At 44.4% G+C, this 22,358-nt stretch overlaps 1 protein-coding gene across 8 annotated transcripts in view; it reads right to left on the reverse strand.

Annotated features, from left to right (window-relative positions):
- The window catches only part of PTPRF (protein tyrosine phosphatase receptor type F), a 371,326-nt gene that overhangs the window by 258,756 nt on the left and 90,212 nt on the right, over positions 1 to 22,358 (reverse strand). For 6 of the 8 annotated variants that reach the window (XM_080603448.1, XM_080603454.1, XM_080603452.1 and 3 more), the window contains one exon: positions 20,018 to 20,098. The exons of the other annotated variants lie outside the window; for them this stretch is intronic. The gene's annotated coding sequence lies outside the window, so the exon portion shown is untranslated. The remainder of the gene's footprint in view (positions 1 to 20,017; positions 20,099 to 22,358) is intronic. 8 annotated transcript variants of the gene reach the window in all.

A 22,358-nucleotide genomic window follows, 5' to 3' on the forward strand; every position in this document is an offset into this window, starting at 1 on the left:
AGGTCAGAGGATGAGTTTACATTATCAGCCTGGTCTCTCGCAACCCCAGAGACAATACATTTCATCGAGCTGCTGCTATCCTGAGCCCGAATTCTGCTTGACTGAAGCACATCTCCTTGATTCAGGATGGGAGGAGTCGGGGCTGATGCCAGGGGCAGGCATGAAGACAGGGAGGGGACGCGCTGCTTCTCCTCCCGGCACCCCGAGAGATGCGTGCCTTGCCTCCACCAGCTCAAGTATTTATGGCTTCAGCATCTAGTCACACCTTCCTGCTCTGCCTTTCCCTGCCTTATTAAAGTGTATTTTTATATCTTTGCAATGGGAACTGTGCTTTCCCTCATCAACACCGATCTGGCTTCGCAGACCTCCCACTCGTTTTGCTTTGTTGGCTAATGGCAGAAGAGCAGAATGAAAAAGCCCCGCGAGCTCCTGCAGGCGCACCCCTGCTCGCAGCCACTGACGCACGCGTGCAGCCCTGCCACTGCCACCCTGGCTCAAACAGCCATCAGGAAAACTGGAATTTACATTTTTAAGAACTCCTCCAGTGAAACATAAGAGAACCACCGCCCTTAAAGCTGGTTTTGTTCCATTTTCGCTCAGCAAAACGCATCCCTCAGACAGCTGGAGCCAGCCCCATTCGCCGTCTTACACCTCAAAGTGGGTGAAGTCACATCGTCCTACAGGAATGAACGTATTCTGACATGCACCAAAATGAACAGAGACCAACTACGCCATAAGCAAAGACAGTTTACGTAACGCTTTGCAGACACCTTCTTACAGCTTGTGCCCCACAAACAAGTTCACTTTTTTATTCAGGGCTTAGGGAGAAGAAAAACTTGCCTGCCAGCACAGCACTCGCCCACTGCTTTACCGACGCACGTCCCGCTGAGCGGCTGCCCAACCTGCACGCCTCTGTGGCCAGGTGCTTTTGGAAAATTCCCATCATACATGCACAAAAGAGCAATCTAATAAGCAGAATATTTAGAGACATTATTCACAGACACCTATGGGGCCTCCGGGAGCACGCTTCTTGATCCAGGTGAACTGACTCGATGTGCAACACGACGCTGTGGTATCCTTTTTCCTCTCCTCCCTCTCTCCCCCCCCAGCAATTTCTTTGGAGTACAGGTACTCATTTTTTACTTGTCGTTGTTCTCAAATTTTGACAGAAACTTTGTTATTCCACCAGATTTTATCCCTTGTTATTTGGCAAATGTTGATTCCCCCCCATCCTCCCACGCATCTCACGTGGAATCGCTGCAGCCTCTTCGGTGTAAGGAGAAAATCGCATACCTTTATCATCATCCTGCACGCTCTCCAGTTTGAACAACACCGGCACCGCCTGGACATCGGAGCTCAGCGTCCAGCTGCTGCCACGTGGACCAAGCCAAAGAAACAGCCTCCTGCTGTCCCTCTCCAAGGCAAGGGGCCTCCACCCTGTCTCCATGCCCCGTGCTAGTGCTGAGAGTGCGGCAGAGCCCCGGCTCCCAGGGCAGGCAGCGATGTGATGGCTGCAGCCCCCTTACGCTCCCCTGAGCAATGCACTGGCATTCCCATGCCACGTACCTGACTTGTGACCCTAAGTTTTGGCTGATGCGATTGTGGTGGTATGAACATAGGTTCCTAACATCTCACAACAGCAATATCACAATACCCAATATCTAATGAAAAAGAAAAACAATAATATTTTAACTAATACCTTGCAAACACTACTGCCCAAGCACTTTTCCGGGACGATGGAGCGATACCGTGAAGATAACGGATGGGTAATGGTGGTGACACCCTCGCTCCACAGTCCCCTCCAAGTGAGAGGGACTTCACACCTTTGTACCAGGCACCCTCTCGATCCTTCAGCCTCCAACAAGACAGGATTCTTTTTTCCATTCTTTTAAGACATGCCTTAGCACTGAACAGCCTCCTCCACCTCCACTGTCTGTACGCAGGAGTCAGGACTGACCTCTGTGGACAATGCATCAGCTATACAAGGCCAATGTTGAGTACTTTCCTACACACGCTGAGATCTGTGGATGGGAGATGGTAAGTAAAAAGCAAAGTAATATTACAGAATACAGCAGGATATTGCTGGTATAAACAACTTTAAAATCACCTTTTAATGATAAATCTCACCATTGGGAGCATCAAGCACCAGGAATACAGACTTGGTGAAGATAAGGTGTTTTTCTCTCTTGAAATTTTTAATAAAAATGTAGTTACGAGACTAAATTTATTTCTGCTAGGAAAACTTCAGAATAAAATGCTTGCTATTTCTATATCCAAGGGCTTTTTGTGTTTATTAGTCTAGCCATTTGAGATTCAGCATACATCCGCTCTTGAAGTTAAGAAAGCATGGCCCCTGCTTCCTCTTCAGGAGTAGGGAGTGATCAGCCAGCTTTCATTTAACACGGACAAATACATGATTTCAGCATTACCCATCACTCCAACTTCAATAATGAAACAAAGAGTATTCCTCAGACTAAAAGGCTTGAAAATTTACCTCCCTTCATCTGCCAGCCCACTAGAAGAAATTAAGTTGATGTCCTCCAAAAGATTTACTGGAGGAGCACAGACTCTTCACAGGCTGCCTTAAAACAATAAATCAGTGTTCCTGGAACGACCAGTTGTATCCTAGGATAACACTGTTGAGAAAATCCAGAAATGGACATTGGTGAATGCATTTTCTGGAAAAAGGAACTAAGACTTTAAGTTGAAAATGTTACCCATCACAAGTCTCCTTTGCAGGACCAGTTAATCTGTTTTGTATCCACATAAATCTAGTGTTTATTCTTAAAGCTTTAAGTGACAACAGCACTGGCAAGTCATTATGAATCCAACTGAAAGCCAACCACCCAGTAACTACAAAGCAGAAGAAAATGAGGATCAACTTTTTTTAATACCTGATTTTCATAGTCTCAAAACTTCTAAGTAAAATAGGACATAACTAGGATTCACATCTAATAGCGAAATCATATGCTCTAAGACAGTAGAGAACTTTTAACTTTGACTTTAATCCTTTGAAAACCATAGCAGGTTCTTTTAAAAGAGGAGGAATCTGGCGTATCAACAGGAATCACCACTACCCCTGGTACACAGCCTGAGTTTTCACAGCAGCGTTCAGTGTAACATAATACATCCATCTCTTGTAACCGAGGCTGTAATTTGAAAATCACCTCTTTGAGCAACTGCGATGGGTTAAGTAGTCACAGAGTCCAAGTGCAGTCACCTCCTCGGATACATCGATCCAGTTTTGTGCAGTGAGTTGGATCAGGGAACCCCAAGCACAAGTTAAAAGTAAATGGGGTGGGGGGGAGAAATACAATTTTTTTCAACCTGAAGCAGATTCCTGATCTGATGCATTGTGTGGCTGCTAATGATAAAGTAGATTTGGAGCAAGCAGAAGTAAGTGGGTAGAGACTGGAGATGCCCGGACTGCCTCTAGAAGCAGCAGTCTAACTACACACGGTGACCCAATTACCGCATAACGCAAAGTATTTACCAGCCTCTATAAGAGATTTCAAGTCAGTTTTAGATTGATTTTCTTTTGCAAAATAATCTCCTACCCAGGGACTATGGTTACATTTCAACAACATCAGAAAAATTTGCTAAAGCTTATGTCTTCTGCAGTAAACAATCTCTAAGGAAAGGAGCAGCATGCTTCCAAAGCCAGAACAGCACTCCTCCTTTATTTTCAAAATTTTCAGGAGGTTAAACCCTTTGCAAACCCTTCAGAAGGAGAATCTTCTGGTAAATGCTGTGTTTCAGCACTACATTCACGCATTTCCACTCCTATTTTTGATGACAGCAACTGCCACACGCTTCCTCACCTTTTATGAGAGATTTACCGAACAAGAAGCCCGAAGATTTCAAGATTTAGAACTCATCTAGACTAAGTTCCTTTCAGCAGCACAGCTACATCTGATAATGACCTGTTAATGAGGATGGCCCATCTTTGAAAAGATGCCTTCAAGGATTTGTCTCCTTCCTCAGCCAGACCAAGGATCGTGTCTCTGCCTTGCAATTTGATCTGGGAATCACAGCTGATTGCAGTGCAGAGACAAGATAGGACCTGTAATTCCTTATAAATTGATGAAAACATAATGGAGAACAGCCCCTGGACAGTGCATTATATTCTTGAAACTTCTTTAAGCACTTCCCCATTTATTCTGGGTAAAGGTTCAGAGTGAGGTGGTCACCAGCAGCCTGACAAGAACAAGACCAGGCTGCACATCCTTCGCAACCAAGCCTTAGATAATTCTTCCTGGACAACTGGAAAGCCTCCAGATGCTCAAGACAGTAAGGCTGTACTCATTTACCAAAATGTTTATTTTTATATAGCTCTAATATAATCTTACAAAGTCATCAAAATTAGGTTCCCCCCCACCAACCCCCAAATGCCTACAAATTACAGATCAGCATGCAAAAACTAATGATGTTATTGTAGAAAAGGATATTTGGTAAAATAAGTAAAATGGAGACTATTTTCTTTCTTTCTTCCTTTATTTAGTGATTAGAGGGATCAGAGCCTCAGATTTCAGGAACAGATGCTTTTTAATTCTGAAGGCTTAAGTCCTTCCTGGCCAAAACTTTGACATTTCTACATATTGGCTTATCGATCAAAATAAGAATATGTATCCCAGGTAACTTCTTTTGTTTTGAAACAGAGATCATAATCTTTCCTTGCAACATACTTGTTATTCTTATATCACCAATGAGTAAGGCCTTTATTATCAGCTTCTGAAATCCTCTTTATACAATCTGGTTCTTCAGCTCCGCGTGACTTCAGCTCCAAAGCTCAGAGCGGCACCAAAGCGTCTCCTCCTAAAACACTATTCCCAGCCCGAAACCGTCGCAGTGTACTTAAAAACTACACAAGGAAAAGAAAACAAGCTGCGCTGTGCAGCTTTCCTGCACGATACAATTGACTTCGTAATTTCCATAAGCCCCAGTGAGAAGTTATTGGGTTGTCAATCTATCCTTTTCCACACACCAGATTTTGGGAAAAAAAGCACTGAAGTGGCTGATTTACTAATTCTGCCCTAGGTACTATTTCAGTAGCAGATGCAATCTAGCCCAAGAGAATAGTCTCATTTAAATGAGCAAAATGCAACTACAAAGCTGGTCTAAATTTAGTACAGTTCAACCACCAAGGAAGGAACATTTATGAGGGCATGGGACAGGTCTGTGTTACTAGTACAGGCGTGACCCAAACCGTCCATCTACACCAACGTGAGGTGCTACTAGGCGTAAAATCAAGTACAGATATATGGATATACTTAGGGCCCACTATATCTTAGTATGATTGCTGGAAACTCCATTAAGGTCATAAATACAGTGAGAGCTGACAAGAAGTTCAAGAGAAGGATAGATATTCTCCCAGTAGGAGAAAATGCTCTTAACAACTACCTATGGGATTATGAAAATAGGCTACTTAAGTATCTGCAGCTATTAGTGAAATTGTATTGCCTGCCAGATCTAGGAGAGTTTTCCCTTTGAACACATGCTTGGAGTGCTTTTTCTTTTATCAAGGGAGTATAAACACTAATCTTTGGGGAGGACAAACAAAGCAGTCTACCCAGCATGGCGAATGGACGTACTCGTTAGCCCACGGAGAGCATTAGTAACTTGCGGCATCAGCACGTTACGGGAGAGACTGGCATTAAATCATCGGGGTTGTCACTTACTGCGTGTGAGTGGCACGGCCGGGGTGTCTGCGCACGGAGACGTCGCTGACCCAAGGACCTCATGAACCACACGAAGCACAGCAGAGGGGATTAAATGCGATGGGAAGCAATGAACGATCCTGAAAATACCACTGCTGAAAGCGTTCAAGGAAAATAAGAAAATTCTGCTGGAGCATCACATGTGATTCTTCTCCCTGAGAACACCCATTTTTCTCCTATTTGCACACCCCAATTTGGCTGAATTTTGGGCTTTCCCTGCGAAGGAGCTGCTATATCAAAGTGTTTGTGGAATTTACCATTTTTCTCATTCTTTCACCTCTGCAATGTCACCAGCATAAAGCTCCCTCTTCAATCTAAAAATACCTCACATAAACTTGTTAGATTCACAGAAAGACTTTCAGGAACATCAGTAAGACCAAGATGCATCTACTAAACCCTGAATTACAGATTCTGTTTTAGGCTTCCAGAAAAAAAAAACCAGTTTTAAGTGACTAGCATAATTATTTCTAAAATTAAATAACTGCAGACAAACAGTGCTGCTCAGTGAAACTGAGAACTCTATACTATCAAAAATTAAAGGTAATTATAACGTGTACGGAAAGGGCACAGCATTCTGAGTGTTAAATCACCTTTAATTATATTTTCTGGATTTGTAACACTGACATTTGAATTCCCAACACTATGCTTACATATCAGGTTAAAATACGCAAACAACTCTATTCTGAATCACCTTGAAGGCTTGCAAAACAGACTTGTGTTTGAACACATTTATCTTTTTCCTTACGCTCTTTCAACTATTCAGCAAGACCACAATGTATACTTCTGGAGTCATAACTGGTCACCAAAGCAACAGCTTGGATGCCAAAAGCAGGATTTCAACTTCATTGCACAGAGGAGCAGGGAGAGAAAGGTGATGACAATGCCTCCATTGTAGCCTTGATCCCGCGCCTCAGCCACACAGTGAACTACAAGTCGTTCATGCGCTGAATCCAAAATGAATAACCGGGAAAGCGACTGAAAATGAGACTTTGTTTTCTTTTAACTTTTGTTCCTTGTACTAATGGCCTTTAAAGTGGTCCAGGCATTAGGCTCAGGCAGTAACAAGAGGGATGAGAAAGATTCCTGGCTAGATTTTCATCGCTCCAAGTGGGTGGAGAAAAAAATTTGATGAAAAAAATTCTCTCTTCAACCAATTCTCTTGAAGTTGTCAATTTTCTATTTATTAACAACCCTTAGAAAGGAAAGCTTGCAACACAGACAATGCACAGCACTGACAGCAGATCTTGAATTCCTTCCTCAGAAGGAAAAAAAACACAAAAACATTTACATACCAGAGGCCTTTTCTCATGTAGTCAGCTAACCGTGGTTGTATGGATGGGGTAAAAAACAACTCCCACTCTCCATAATTTTATTGCTTAACTTCTTACAGAGATCTTAGGTTTCCTTCCAACCAGTCTAATATTCTGCTATAAGAGGATTGAGAGAGGGTGTTTGTTTTCAGGTCTTTCCCCCCTCTATTTAGTGATGCCCTTTTCCTCCCATACTGCAAGACAGCTGATTATCAAGTTTCACAATCCAGCAAAGAGGCTAAATGTGGGGATTTCCCTTACTTGCCTCCTTTATTTAAAAGGTGTTACATTATCCTCTTCGCAGTTTGTGGTGCAAATACTGCAGCTGCTAAATATGTATTTCTCCACACACGCGCGCGTTATTAGAAATATTTACATTAATTCAGTTGTGACAGACACTTCATTTGCCCCAAAGAAATCCTGCCTCAACTAGACGGCGGCGGCCACGTGCTGCAGAGCCCTGGGCTGTGGCCAGGGACATCTCAGCAGCAGTGCCCCTGCCCGTGCCCACCCCACCGGAGCACCATGGTGCTGGAGCAGTGGTGACAGCCTTCTCCCTCAAGGCCACACAACCCTGCTCGGGATGAAGAGGGACAGAGGGGGATGGTGCTGAGGGATGGGGGCAGCTGGGCAAGATGGGGAGCACCAGGGATGTGCTGGCCCCAGCATCCTGCCAGCAGCTCCCAGGTCTGTGGAGGTACTTCTCCGGCTTTGTGAGAGGACACCTAGCACGGGAGTTTTTCACATTCAGAAAAGCTTCAAAGCAGCTTCAAACCACTCCTTTTAAAACCTGCTGCTGTCGTGAGCCACGCACACAGTTCCTCCTTTGCCCAGGCACAAGGCGTCACATGCTGGAGCAGCCAGAAGCTTGCACTGCAGCGTGTCAAACCAACATATTAACAACGACCACCCGCTGCAAAGCGACCACTGTTAACCTTGACAGCCCCAGAAATATTGGGCATCAGGGAACAACACGAGTTTAAAAAGTCAGCCTTGAAGGATTTCAGCAGAGAATTGCCTGCAATTGCCTCTCTCTCCCTCTCACTGAGGTTCCTACAACTGGATACACGTTGCAGGTGCAGGACCATGCCAGCGGAGAAAGACTAAAAGCAAAGCCTATTTAATATCTCTGCAAATAGCTTGCAAAAGGCTTGGCATGCGCTGTCGGCAAAAGGCGCGACAGGTCGGGATTTCTTAGTTCCTTTTCTTCGGGATCACCTGGAAAAGATGACGGAGCTGTACCTCCGTAGGCAAGATAAGCAGCCATGACCTCACCGGTGTAAGGCAAGGCTTACGGAAAGATTTGATTTGACACCATTTCAGCTGCGTTGGAGAAAGGCACGGGAACATCAGTAAATAACTTAACAGTTAACGCCAGCACTCACCAAAATGCTTCATTTGTATCTGCCATCCCTAAATACCTCGACATCTGCAAGTGGGATGGTTTTATTGTTTCTAAATACACAGAGGCACGTATTCCTTAATTATACTTTAAGCCACGAACAAAGGTCACGCGCGCACTCGCAGCGAGAGGCAACAATCCAGTCACTGTATGTTCGGTAAACAACTCCCATCACTTCGACAATTACCAGCAGACCTTTAGACTTATGCATCTCTTGGCCCCTTTCATATTGGAAAAACATCATTAAAACAGATTAAAACTGCTATTCCAGTCAAACGGCTTATCTAATGGTAGAAGAAAACGTGGACCTGCAATTCTCTCCTTCAAAACAAATGATAACATCGACTGTTACTTCAGACTCTTAATCTTGGAAGAAAATATTCTCTCTAATCAGAGACTCCTAAATCTACTCTCCCTTCTATTAGAACTATGTATTTGCATAATCACAGAACTGTTTCAAAGAAACATTTTTAGGATGGATAAACACAGCAGTCATGTGCTCAGATATGCTGAATTAGATGAAATGCTTTAAATGTACATGAAGTACAGTTTTACAATTAACATCTGCTTTATCTTTTTTTTGGGTAAGATGACATTTAAGCTATATGCACGTATCAGAGTGCTTTATCTCACAATGCCATTTTCCCCAGAGTGTTCATGTCTCACTTCAATAAAATATCAACACACAAGGGCTCGAAACAGGCTTTACCTGCAGCAGAGACAACTCCCAGACTATCAATTTGTAAAAGCATTGGAAAAGCAGCAAGAACAATATTGACAGATGGCCTCTCCCACACTTTCCCTGCAAACCCCTCTGCTCTGGCACCACCATCCCCACACATTAGCCTTTGGGGAGTCGATGGATAATGAAGCATTTCAGTCCTCAAAAACTGGGTAGGGGGGATTTCACGTTTTTGGTGGTTGTTGTTTTGTTGTTGTATGATTGGTTGGCCGATTTTTTCCACCCATTATCAGACTTTTTTGGGGGAAAAAATGAGAACAGCCGTTAGTGCAAATCATTTCTTCCTCTAGAACTTCAACAGCACTGGGAGATTTTCCTCGATTTGTTAAACTACACAGCAGTTCTCAGGACTCTGAAGTTCCACGGCTGCCGCTGAAATCCACGGGCAATGTTCATCCATAACCAGTGCTCAGGGTGTTTGGCCCGCGAAGCTTTGGCGAGTCTGGGACCACAGCATCACTAAGCCCATTATTCTTTTTAAGTTACTTTAATCTCTTCTGCACTCCCCTCTTTCTACCAGAAGAGACAATACCTTGGGGTCATCTGCCAAAGAACAAGCCCTCCTTTAGCGGTACAAAATGAAGCGTAAACGTGCAACAATAAAACACCGGCTCGGTTCAGCAGGACCTTGGCCGTCCTTACTTCCACTTCGCAGGAGGAAGCCGGGAGCACGCGGGGAGCAGAGCTATCCCCTCCTGCCTGCCCTACGGAGTGCAGCTCTAACCTTCAGCCTGCATTCAAACAGAGGGCTGCGTGAAACAGCAGTGGGTGCTCCTGACCTCAGGACATCGGCGTCCTCAGGAGCAGAGGGTGCATCGGGGCTGTTGTCATTACCAGGTGTGTTTAATTACTGCAATTACCAGCAGCCGGGAAAGGGCTGCAAGGCACCTACTCTTCAAAGGGAAAAGGCAGCACAGGGCAGCACAGACCATTTCAGCAACTGTAAATACTTCACCACCTGCAAAGTCGCTGGAATTAAACTACAATTTTGAAAATGCTCATTTATTCCTCCCTGACCACACCACATACGCAGGCACCTAACGCTGACCCCATCACCATGGCACCCTCGGCGTCTCCATGCCTGCGCTCTGATCGATGAGCCACACAAAGTAAATAAAAAGAATTCCAGGCAGAGAGGGTGGAACACATGGCGCACATATACATAAAAGCAAACAATACTTCAACCAACTGTTATTTTTATCCGTATGTAAACAGTAGCACACAGAAAAAGTAAATCTCCTGCACTGCTCTTGCTATCAGACTACTAGAAAAGAATTATTTAACATGGCAAGAGAAAATAAATTTCTTAAGAGCCCAGCAGAAAATCTGAGCTACATGCAGCAGGTGGGCTCGAGCAAATCGCAGGAGGAGATACCCAGGGAGGCAAAGGGCTCCCAGACACAAAGCTTTCCGACCGCTTGGGCATTGAAAACACAGGCAGAAGTCTATGGCTTTTCCAGAGTGCATTAGCATGGCACCAGAACCAACAAGTTCAGGAGGAAAAAGCTAAGCTGAGCTAGCATTGTGGAAAACTCCTTCCAGCAGCTCCGCCTGGCCGGGAGGCAGCGGGACACGTGCCTTGGGGTGCAGGGACACACGGAGGGGAGCTCACGGGGCGCCTGGACAGCCACGCTCCTGCCATCACACCTAAGTGCATGCAGTGGAAAAGTGAGATCCAAAGCTCCTCTCCCGTTTCTGAACGGTACCAAGGGCTTCTCTTTTCACTTCACTCCCGACTTGCTCTGACTTGATTCAGCTTTTCAAAGGACAATGCAAACTCCGACTTGCAAACCGGAGCTTCACAGATCTTCCGTGCTGCAAAGCGGGTGGTTGGACTACAAAGCCGCTCGTTTTCCACAGCGGCCAGCCATGGCCATTCCTGTGCCGGTGGGATCCCAGCTAACACAGACAGACACCTCTGTGCATTAATTTAGTCCACAGGTGCCTGGACCCCGGATAAAGGACCAACTTTAAACCCGCGCTGCTGCGGCAGTGACAAGAGGAGCTCTGGAGGAACAATGGAAAGAACTTGTTTCTCCACCTGAGAGCAGCCATAATTAGGAAGTGATGGATGTCGCTAGTAAAAGTGAGTGATGTTTTTCAGGAGCTCTCTCATCTGTAACTGCGCTGTTTTCAGATAAAATAACCCTTTCTGTCAGGCAGTGTCAGGAATGTCTACAGCCAATCAGTCACTCTGCTATCCAGCAAAAAAAATATGACGTACTTGTCATAACATCTGTAGCATACGTTTTATCAGCCCTTCTTCCTTGTGTACCACATCAGTTAGGGTCCCCAATTCCTGCAATGCCAATAATTTGTACTCCCAAGATAAACAGATTGAAACTTCCCAAAACCCAACCGCGTTGCATGTGAAACGGAACTTCATTTGAACAGCATGACTTTTACAGCAGCATAAAATGCTGCTTGTCACCTGCAAATAATAACCATAAAGCAAAACTCAGGAAAAAGCCCCACTCGTCACCTCCGCACGCTGGCCAGCGAGGCAGAACCACAAGGAACAGCTCGAGAGAAAGTCAACAAGATAAGCTGGATCATCTCGAACTTGGACACCATAAAATTTCTCACTGTAGCAACTTCATTTACAAGACTTGGACAAACATTAAACTGGGAGAACAAATACCTAACACAATTAACCGCGATTACACATATGGTCTAAAGTCTCTGGTGTCACTTTGTAGGAGCCAGGAAAGCCTGTCCCAGCAGCAAGATGGGGCAGCCCTTCCGCTAAGCAGACCCCACAGACTGTCACAGCTATCATGGGACACAACCCCTCCACCGCTGCTCCTCCGAACAATGCTCGTCTGCCAGCCTAATGGAATTAGTTTCGGAACAACCACCAAAAAAGAAGAGCACCATCAGTGTGATTAAGAAAAAGGAGACAGATGAGCAAGACAGACCATTTGTGAATGCTTTGTGCGGTCACCTGTCAAGCAGCCTGGCTATGTTTTTAAGTGATTAAATCAGACCTTAGCAAAAACCTGAGTGTCATTTTCTCAACATCCTAACCCAGAAAAGCCTTTCAAGAGAAACAACTGCATTAAATTGTTGATGAGGTTCATCAAACAGACTATCCCTCTAAACGGCAATACACTACACCTCTGGAAGACACCTTACAAAATCTGATGGAGCTTAAAACAGAGTTAACATTTCATTACATAAGAGCCATTCCCGATCTTTAAACACAGCCAGCGTGTATTAATATTTAACCATTGCATGTTACAGACTGTGTATCACTATTACAAGCTCATAGTTATTACTTTTGCAAAACATTGAGAACAAATAGATGCTTAAGTCACTCATCACATGTTTTCTGTTTATTATAATGGGAAACAATAAGTTTCTCTGACTAGGTAGATGTTTATTGTATCACATGGCTACGATCTCCTTTGAGCTCCCTATCCATGTGCTTGATACAAAGGTTCCTTGCAGGCTATGAAGTTAAACACCAGCATCCTAGAAAACATTCTGTGCTTCTAACAAAAGAAAATGCTGAAGTAGTGAAGAAATTTAAACAGCTGATTACAGTATTTCCTCTTGAAGCTTGATTGAGAAAACAAACATCTTTATGTTAAGAGACACAACTCGAAGGGAAGCATCCTCGGTAATACCTGGCCCTTTTCAGCCACTGATTAGCGTTATCAGCAGGAGCACTGCCACCGACCTCAGATCTATCATTGGAAAACTTCATCCTCTCAAGAAAAGGAGGACGGAAGCAGTTTACTGAACCACAAAAATTAGGCAGATTGGAAAGGTCCCTAGTCCAAACAAAGCAGGGCCAACTGCTGAAGTCAGACCAGGTAGCCCACAGCCTTCTCCAGTTGATTTTCAAGCACCTCAAAGGATGGAAGTGCCACAACCCCTTGGGGCCCTTTCTCCAGCACTCTTCTACGCTCACTTTGAGCTTCTCTTTTCGCCTTTTATCTGACTGGGGCCTCCCTTGCTGCACTCTGTGCACGTTGTATTGTGTCCTGTCCATGCTCCCCAAAAGCCGGGCACTGCTTCACCTCAGCCAGCCGCCTGGGGTGGGAGACCACGGTCAGGGAGCTCCTGCTCCAGCCCCGGGCCAGCCGCACACTCCTCTGCCCGACTTGCTCCCTCTTTCAGCACCTTTCTTGACTCGCCGATATCCTTCTCGTACTTTGTGGTGGTTGGCAGAAGCTGAGTTAAAGCTTTTGTCCGTCCCTCAGCCAAGACAGACAGCAACCGGCCGCTCGGGTCCCCTCACCCACTGGCTCCAGCCTCCACGTCTCGCCCATCTTCCAGACCCCAGCCACCTCCAGGAGCTGCCCTCAGCCAGCCCACACTCACCGAGGTACCAACATGGCTCCATGTCTGGGGCTGAGCAGCACTGAGCACAGCAGAATCATTACCTCAAATCGAATTATAGCCCTGCTAATACACTCCAGATGGAGTTTGTCCTCTCTGCAACTGTTAGCTCGTGTATAGGTGGTGATCCAGTGCATGTACCAAAGCTCTCCTCTGGGGCTGTGCAGCCTAACCACGTCCTCACTGCTTTGTATTTCCTCATTTCAGCTCGGTAAGTTGCATGTCGCAGGCTTCCAAACGCTTTTTCAGCCTACCACGACCATCCACCTCTGAACTATGCTTCACAATGCTCGCAGCCCCTCTCAGACTTGCAGATCTTGTAAGTACTCCCCTGCCCACATCAGTGAAGAGAACAGCAAACAAAGCTCAGCCCAAGACAAACAGGGGTGGGTTCATGCCACCCCCTTGGTCCCCTGATTTTCACAGCAAGTTGTAGGTAACTGTTCTTCAAACACGGTTTTTAAACTGTTACTTGTTTATCGTATAAATAAATGTGTGTGTGTCCCTATTCCACAGAAATGCCACAAGCGGTTACGTCAAAAGGTACTGAAGTCAAGATACATCACAGCTACCACTCCCCCCAACCCCTTTTCTTCTTTTTATCCTCCAGATTCCCAGAAACTGATTAAAAATTTTGTTCCAATTCTCTAAGCACCACAGCTAGACTAACCAGTCTGTAATTCCCTGGACCTCCCTTTTTCAAAGGCAGGTACTGCATTTGCCCTTTTCAGTCCTCCAAGACCTCTCTTGCTCTTCACAATTTCTAAAAGATAATTGTAAATGGTTCAAAGGTTGCTTGGCTAGTTGCTGCTGTACCCTAGGGCAAATTTCATCAGGCTCTGACTATTTGAATACACCTATCTTATCTGCTTTTTCTGATCTATCCTTTTCCTACTCTGCACTTTACTCCTATCACCTTGTTTAAATTGATTTTAATTAATAGGAAGACACGCTCAAGCAATACAATAACTACATGAAACCCATTTAGTATTTTATCTTTCAGCTATAATGTTAGCAAAAAAACCCAGACTATTCATCTATCATGGCTGTTTTTTTGGAGATGCAGAAGAACATTTTCAAAAACAAAAAACAAGCCAGATTAAAGACTTGCATACTGCTTACACCAACCCTCAGCTGAGGTGTCTAAAGGGAAAACATTAAGAACTGTCAGTAAACTCCTTTTCTGCAAAGAGAGGATGAAAGAAGAAGTTAACCGCATTTTAGAAGGAACACTTTTCAGTGACTAAACCAGCCTGCTTTGGCTTGATACATTAAAGGAAAAAAACACGACACTTCCCCAGCAGATAAAACACTTGATAACCAAATGCACGATTTCCTGTGCCATTCCTTTAGTTATCTAGCACTGATCATTGCCAGGGGTAAGGTACCAAATTAGACTGACCACTGGTCCAAACCAGCACAGCAAGTCCCGCTTCTGTTTGAACACAGACAGGTATCTTGGAGCATATCAGCATTTTAATGCACCCACCTGTTACAGCTATAATTTACCTTTCATCAACTGGAAATTATCATCCTCACAGCTGAGACATGCCAACTTATTACAGGAGCATATGTAGTCTGCTTCTATGCAAAGTAAACCAGACAGCCTTAGATCATCCTCCGATTTCCATGTTTTTCTCTGAAATGAACTAGACGCAGTTGCATGCTGTTACCGTACCTCAGGTGAAGCACTGTAACTTCTTAAACTGCTCCATTTCCACCCTCAAAGACACATCAGTCTCTGCTCTGTGGTCCCCTAAGCAGAAGATGCAACGTTAATGGAGATTCTGGCTGTCATTCTCAAAAGCAGTTAGTGATTTGAATGCCTCAATTTCTAGTGTACTCAACCTGAAATGCTTTAAAAGGTCCAATTTTCGGGAAATGAACACTCAAAAATTGCCCAGTAGCGGTTCCCCCCCTAGTTTTTACATCTAGTATCCATCTTATCTGAGGTTTCTATCTAGAAAATCCTTGTGTAAGACTAAAACCCAAGTACTAGTTAAAAAGACCAAAACATTTTCCATCGCTAGCTGTGATGAAAATGCAAGAAATCCATACATTCCTTCCAGTTGTACAAAGCACAGCAGCCTACTCTTGAATATGAATCTGAGTACTGTCTTCAATGTAAAGTGAGTGATACAGTAAAAACCTTCCCTCATAAAATATTATAATCTTCTTTCAGCGAAGTCTGTTTTATTGGACATAACAGCAGAGCTCGATTTCCAACACTGCCAAAAAAGCCAAGAACTGGTACTTCATACCCTTGCATACTTGTATTTGCTCTTAATACGAATGTAACCATTAGTAATCCCTTTCTTGCTGCCTGGCTCCACTGAAAAACAAATCATAATTAGCAGAATCTTAGGAAATTAGCCCTGAACTAATGATGAATAGAAAGCATAAATGGAGAGAGAAAGCCAAGCCAATAAAATACTGATAGTCTTCTAGGCTGCTGTTCCCTATTTCGTACGAGGACAAATTCAGAATCTGTTTCAGTCAGAGGACAGCTTGGTATCATGCAATCGTTCAATTACAGTACAGCAAACCTAATTATTTCGGGCATCTTTAGGAATCCACAGTTCTGCCTGAGAGTACAATACCTACAACAAACGGACACGCATCCACTGTGAGCGATGCCCCGCACCCAGGAGGCGCAGCCGGTGCTCCTGCCCCTGCCGGGCCCCGCTGCTGCCGGAGGAAGGCAGGACAGGCACCGGGAATGCCGGGCAGGCACCTCCGCACGCTCCTGCATCTGCCATCCCATCCAGCTCGACTTCAAAACAAAAAAGTCTAACCCATGCGAGGTGGTTTCAGCCAAGCCTATGCTGATACTAGATAGAACGAAACCAAGTTAATTAGAGTTGAATATATCCTCAAAGGAGATCTCCGCACCAAAACTTCTTATGCACATTAACTTCGGTAGCATGTATTTTTAATGAGTTCAGCACTTGTCTGGGGTTTAAAAACACACACACACACACACGGTGTGGCAGCTATTCAAACCCATTGCGCCAGAGCGCTAGCAAGTGCTGACTACAGGGGATGACAAAGTTAACGTTGGCAGTTATGATGATTCTACCTTTATTACATAACCCTCAGATAGCTAAATTAATTAAGTAGGTGAAGTGACACAACAAAAGCCACCTACCAATATGCTGATTATATAATAGAAAAGGAAATGAAAAAGACCAGAGGGCTAATGCTCATGTTCAATTTTGCAAATATGGCTAAATCTTGTAACATCTCCAGCACCTGTTGACGCTGTTTTTCATAAATACATTTCTGAAAACATATACCCATGTAGAACAGCTAAAGCATACAACTTCAAAGCAGAAACGAGTTTTACTCATCCAAATTTGTAGCTTTAAGCCGCACCCTTCCGTCTCCACGTGCATTCTCCAAGACACAGCGTGAAGGCAGGTAAATCGCCAACAGGCATGCCCTTTGGGCACCAATCTATTAAAGCACTCCACTCATTTGTAAGATAAAAGGACCTTGTAAAGACTCTAAGTCCAAAAAACTATACACACGCAGTCCTGTATAAAGGATGCTGACCCGTGCCAATGGATTCAGCCGGTGCCCTTTGGAGGCTGTCATTTAACGTACAGCCAGCAAATACACTGCAGCGAGAAGTAACGGCACCTCCTTGTTTTGCATTAAGCACTACTGAGCTCCTGCCAATGTGGCATAACACACAACCAAATCACTTTGAATCACATGAATTTTGTGCCAGCGTTTTGTAGAAATACATAACCCATATTACAGAAAAGCCTTTAAATTAGAACATAGCATCACATATTCCAAATTGCAAATAAGTTCAAAAAGAGAAAGAATTGAACAATTCTAAGAGGACAAGGTTACCTGATGACAATTGCTTTACACTTTTACGTCAGAATGAAGAACGCTAATCATGCAGAAGCCCCAGTTTTAACTGCAATCCCAATGTCCAACTTTCAATGGTAATGTTGCATGTAAAAAAAATTCCCCAAACCATAATCACAAAGATAATATTTTCCTAGCAATAGCTAGTTCAAGTGGAAAATACTAAGTTGTGGGTGGTTGTTTTTTTGTTGTTGTTTCTCATCTTTTCAAGCAGATTGAAATTAAAAAATTTTGTAACTCTAACACCTAAATGGAAACTTAACATATTTCTGTATGTTCTTGAAAGAGCAACCATACAACAATTTTAGTTTAAATGAATGTCAAGACTGCTTCAGGATGTACTGCAGTCTCCAAACTCCCGAAAACCTAATCTGAATTCTGCTAATCTAGGCTACAGTTTATCTTCAGGGGTTCTCCTACAAAATCATTCCTTGATGCTTTAGATTCAGCCTGACATGATTGAAAAGGCTTCCTTTTCTTTCTTCTACCATTCATCTGAACAGCAAAAATACACTTTTTTCCAGGTTCCCCCGTTCCCCCCAAATGAGATGGACTTCATTAAGGAAATTATTCGAAAAGAACCCCTACAGATAAAACTGTGACCTAGATCAGTGAGATTCTGCCCGATTTATGTTGAAAAAAATGATTTACTTTAAAAGATGTTATTGCATGCCACTCAAAATGTACTTTCAGCCACACTTTGTATGGGCCAAGTCTGTCATCTTTTATTTCCTAAAACCTGAGTTTACATTAAGAATGATGGAAGACCTTCTCAGGGTCAGCTGAAAACTGAACATACTGGAAAAGAAAGGCTAGGAAACTGAGCAACCTTTGAGGACCACTGTTTGGCTGGCATGACCACAGCTGCTAGCTCAGCTCCCATGTAACATCATTGCTGCTCTTTGTCCACTTCCCCTTCTCCTGACCTGCGTGAGATGGGGACGTGGTCTTCACACACTGCTCTGCAGTGGGCATGCACATGCACAGCCTTTCTGCTCGCTCTCCCATCCAAAAAAACTGGGCTCAGCTCTGAGGAAACACATTCAGCGTGCCATGCCAAGTTCTGCTCTGTTGTTTCCATGAAACAGATTTCTGAAACAACTCAGGTGGCACATCCCACCACCTGAGCACCATCTCCTACAGCACCCACCAGTGCCTGACCAATGCCACCTGTGCCCAGCAGAATCTCTTCCAACCCAAAAGCTCTTCCCTTCCACTCTTCCAGCGGGCTTTCTTCACCCTCGCAGGACCACACTGGAGTACTTCCAGACACACATACACATAAACATGCATCTACTGTAAAGTGCTCCAATCTTCATGTAAACAGCAAGACTTGTTCCTGGTTTTAAAGAAATCTTGTTTGTTTCAAGTATCAGCATCTCAGCTAATGAGTTTTTGCTTCCCTTCTGCACTCCACAAATACTGGGCTGAGTAATGCATAGCCTAATTGACTGTTAAGGTCACTGGCCAGCTCTTTAATCTTATTTAGTACACTTTGAGACAGTTCATGAGTCATTAGGGTTTCAGTCTTGGGGACACAAAGACATGTAATATACATTAATACAGAGCATAAATATAATTCAGTGTGTGTATAATAAAGAGTGCAAAATTAGAAGATGGCATTAAATATTTCTTTGCAATGTTATCATTTTAATAATGTTGCTTATTTTAATAGACAATAAAAATATTTAATTGTGAGAGCCTGCTGGTGTCTTCATAATTTGTAGTGTTCCTGTAGCACTAAGAAAATTCCTTAGGCAGTAAAAGTCACACTTTAAATACCAACTTGAGGTGAAAGAAGGGCTCAAGGAAGACCTATCTTAAAAGTTACTTATTTGAAGCAAAAAAAGGGTATTTTTCAAGCTGTTATTCATGATATTTGATTTTATGATGTACATTACAATTCAGTGCGCGCACACGTGTCAGGAACTCTGCAATACTTTTGAAAGGGATCAGCATCACTAATCAGGCACTGAAATCCAATTTCTGGGAGAATCTGGGAGCTCAAAGGTGAACATTTTAACTGGCTTGGAAAGACCTTTGAAAAATAAAGTTGAACAGTAATTATACATAAATGTGCTTGAGAAACTTTACACCTGTCTTGACATGAATCCGATCTTTGCATGGATGATGAAATTCTTGGCATTGCTTTAGGTGATTGGGATGGCATTAGCTTAGGCAGGGTAAGAATTCAACAAGCCTGGACAGGTAGGATAAAGGAGTTACTGACTAAAAAAAAAAAGCATGACAGCTTATCTGTTGAAAGTCTAAACATGTTAATCATTTAACATAAACAGATCTGCTGATATTTTTAGAAAGGCATGTCAACTCGTAAGTAACAAAGTTAAAAAAGGACACCAGGAGCCCTAACCATATTTTCCACAGGTCCTCCAAGCCCCTTGCAGATTGTTTCTACAGAAAAAAAAAAAAAAGGAAAATGAAAAAAGGAAAAGGAAAAAAGCCAAAGACAGGTAGCTGGGTTTGTGATTAGGACAATAAACAAGTTGCTAGCAATCAGAGTTTGACTGCTGGCTGTGCTACAGACTCCTCCTGCAACCTTTATCTCGCTGTGCCTCAGCTCCCAGTCTGTAAAACGCAGGTAATAACGTTTCCCTACCTCACAGGAACGTTCTCAGAATAAATCCATAAATGCCTGTGAGACGCTGAGACGCTACTGGGACAGAGGCCATAAAAATACCTAGGAAAAAAACAAACATAAAAGTAAGTGTCATAAATGATTGTAAGAGCAGAGAAATTCACAGACTAAACAGTAAAGGTTAAAGCTTCACTTAATGACACAGTTCTCCGTCCTGGGGAAAAAGCAGTTAGTTTCAGCACGTATTCCCACCCAGAGAGTTTTAAACCCGTGACAGCATGGGACAATTGCCCTGTTCCTACCCCGACACGGCGCCATCACGGTGACCCATCACCACACGTGGATTCAGAGGGACACAGGGACAGGGGTTTCCGTCACAAATCATTAGCTCAGTGCTCTGTGACCAGGGCCACCTTGAAGAACCGCGATCAACGCGACTGAGCCCCAGCATACAGACGGAGGTCCTCCCCCCTCCCCTGTCTGATACACACTCCGGGACGTAATTCCTCCCGCAGGCAGAAAAACTGCTAATTTTGAGCCTAACGTTTATTCTTGAATAGTTTTTACCCATTTGTTTTCAGGCCAACATTGATCCTGTAGCTTAAACAGCTTTTCTCTATCCCTGAATTTTATTTCCCTGCCGATAAAACTGAATTATGCCACCTCCCTGTCAGGACTCGTTTTACTGCCCAGACCAAGCAAGTTCTTTCAGTTTTCTCTCAGATAGCCCTTCCGACCTTAAGGTTATCCACTTGCTTTGTTTAGCCCACCTCACTGTCTTACACATGGCATCATGATTTTGGCTGGCTGTCACCTTGTGACTGTGCCAAGTAAAAGCGTGTTTCTCCAGCATTTCCAGTTGGTAACCCCCTTCACTACCCAGCTTAGAGAAAAGTCTCTCCCCAGCAGTCCTCCTGCGGTCATGACCCTGCATGCTATCAGCACGGAGACACGGCTTACTTCCACTGCTCTGGCTCCTAAGCTCTTTGCCAAAGACCTCCCGACTCCCCTCAGCACCAGCCATGGCTCCCACCTGCCTCAGCGCCATGCTCTGAGCCCAGCTCACCGTGCAAGGGAGGCTGCAAGGAACACACGTGGTCTCCCCAAAAGCACACCTTTCTCTTCAGTGCCAGCTTGGCTCTGTAAGTGACGGCTCCAGCTTGGCTTGGTTGTTAAGCGTTCTTTAAAATGAGCCAAATGACTACAGTCCTCAGAAGGATAAGCGATTCAAAACTATGCAAATGTGTAAAATGTGTTATTTAATCTTTATCAATTACAAAGTACTGATTTTGTAAGCATTTTCAGTAGTCTGATTTCAGAGCATGACAGTACCCTGAAGTCCAGGCCTGTGGCGGCTGTGGTGTCACCACACGGCTGGTGCCGGCCAGGAGGATCACCGGCACCAAGGCCTGACGCGGGGCTGAGATGACCTGCCAGCTCGCTGCCCCACGCATTTTTGTACACCCACATCTACCCTCCCACTCACACACTGCACAGAGACCCTTCCTGATCCCCCTCACAACCTGAGCGGGCAAGGACAACAAAAACCTCTTCCTTTTTTGCTCTCTGGGGGCGCATGCAGCCTGTGAGCAGGTCAGGCAAGCGGGGAGCCAGCACAAGGGAAGGGCGAGCTCAGGCCTCTGCTGGCAGCCTGCCGCCTGGTCGGACATGGACACATCGGAAACCTCAGACTAGGGAGCCAGAACGCAGTCACCTTTCCAAGGACTCGGATCCATTTAAAACAACCTTCACAAATAAATATATTATGCAATTTTATGTTATGCAGCATTGACTTCAATGACTCTGTAGCAGTGCTTACTCTACTATATTTACTTCTGGCACACATTTGCAGCATTCGCTGCAGTCATTCAGAACGTGTTCCTGTTTTAAACCCTGAGGTCTTACCCTGCCAGTATCTATTCACAATGCTCCTCAATATGTTTTTCATAACTTTGACCACGTCCCTCTTTCTTCTGTCCCAGCAAGCTCTCTCATCTACACAATGTCTTAAGGTGTCCCACACCGCCTCTCACTCATACATGGTCCCAATTTTCACACCTGAGCATCTCTCATTCAGCATCAGGTCACCCACTCCTACCTTGGCAACATGGGACAGCTCAGTCTCCACCCCTCAGGTCTGAGTTTTAGAAAAGCATCCTGGTACCTTCTGCCAGGCTCCCTGGGATTTGAGGGAAGCCCTCTCTCTTTCAAGCACTCACACATCTACCTGGATGCTCTTCTTTCCAGTCATGCTCACCAAAAACCTGGCTCTAGCGGGACTGCTGCTGTGTGGTTCCTCCAACACATCAGGGTTTGTCCTGCCAGCTCCTGTCTCTGCCCAGATGGTCTATATCCAGCTAAC

This window comes from Anser brachyrhynchus, assembly GCF_964034855.1.
Source record: "Anser brachyrhynchus genome assembly, chromosome: 8".
NCBI lineage: Eukaryota > Metazoa > Chordata > Aves > Anseriformes > Anatidae > Anser > Anser brachyrhynchus.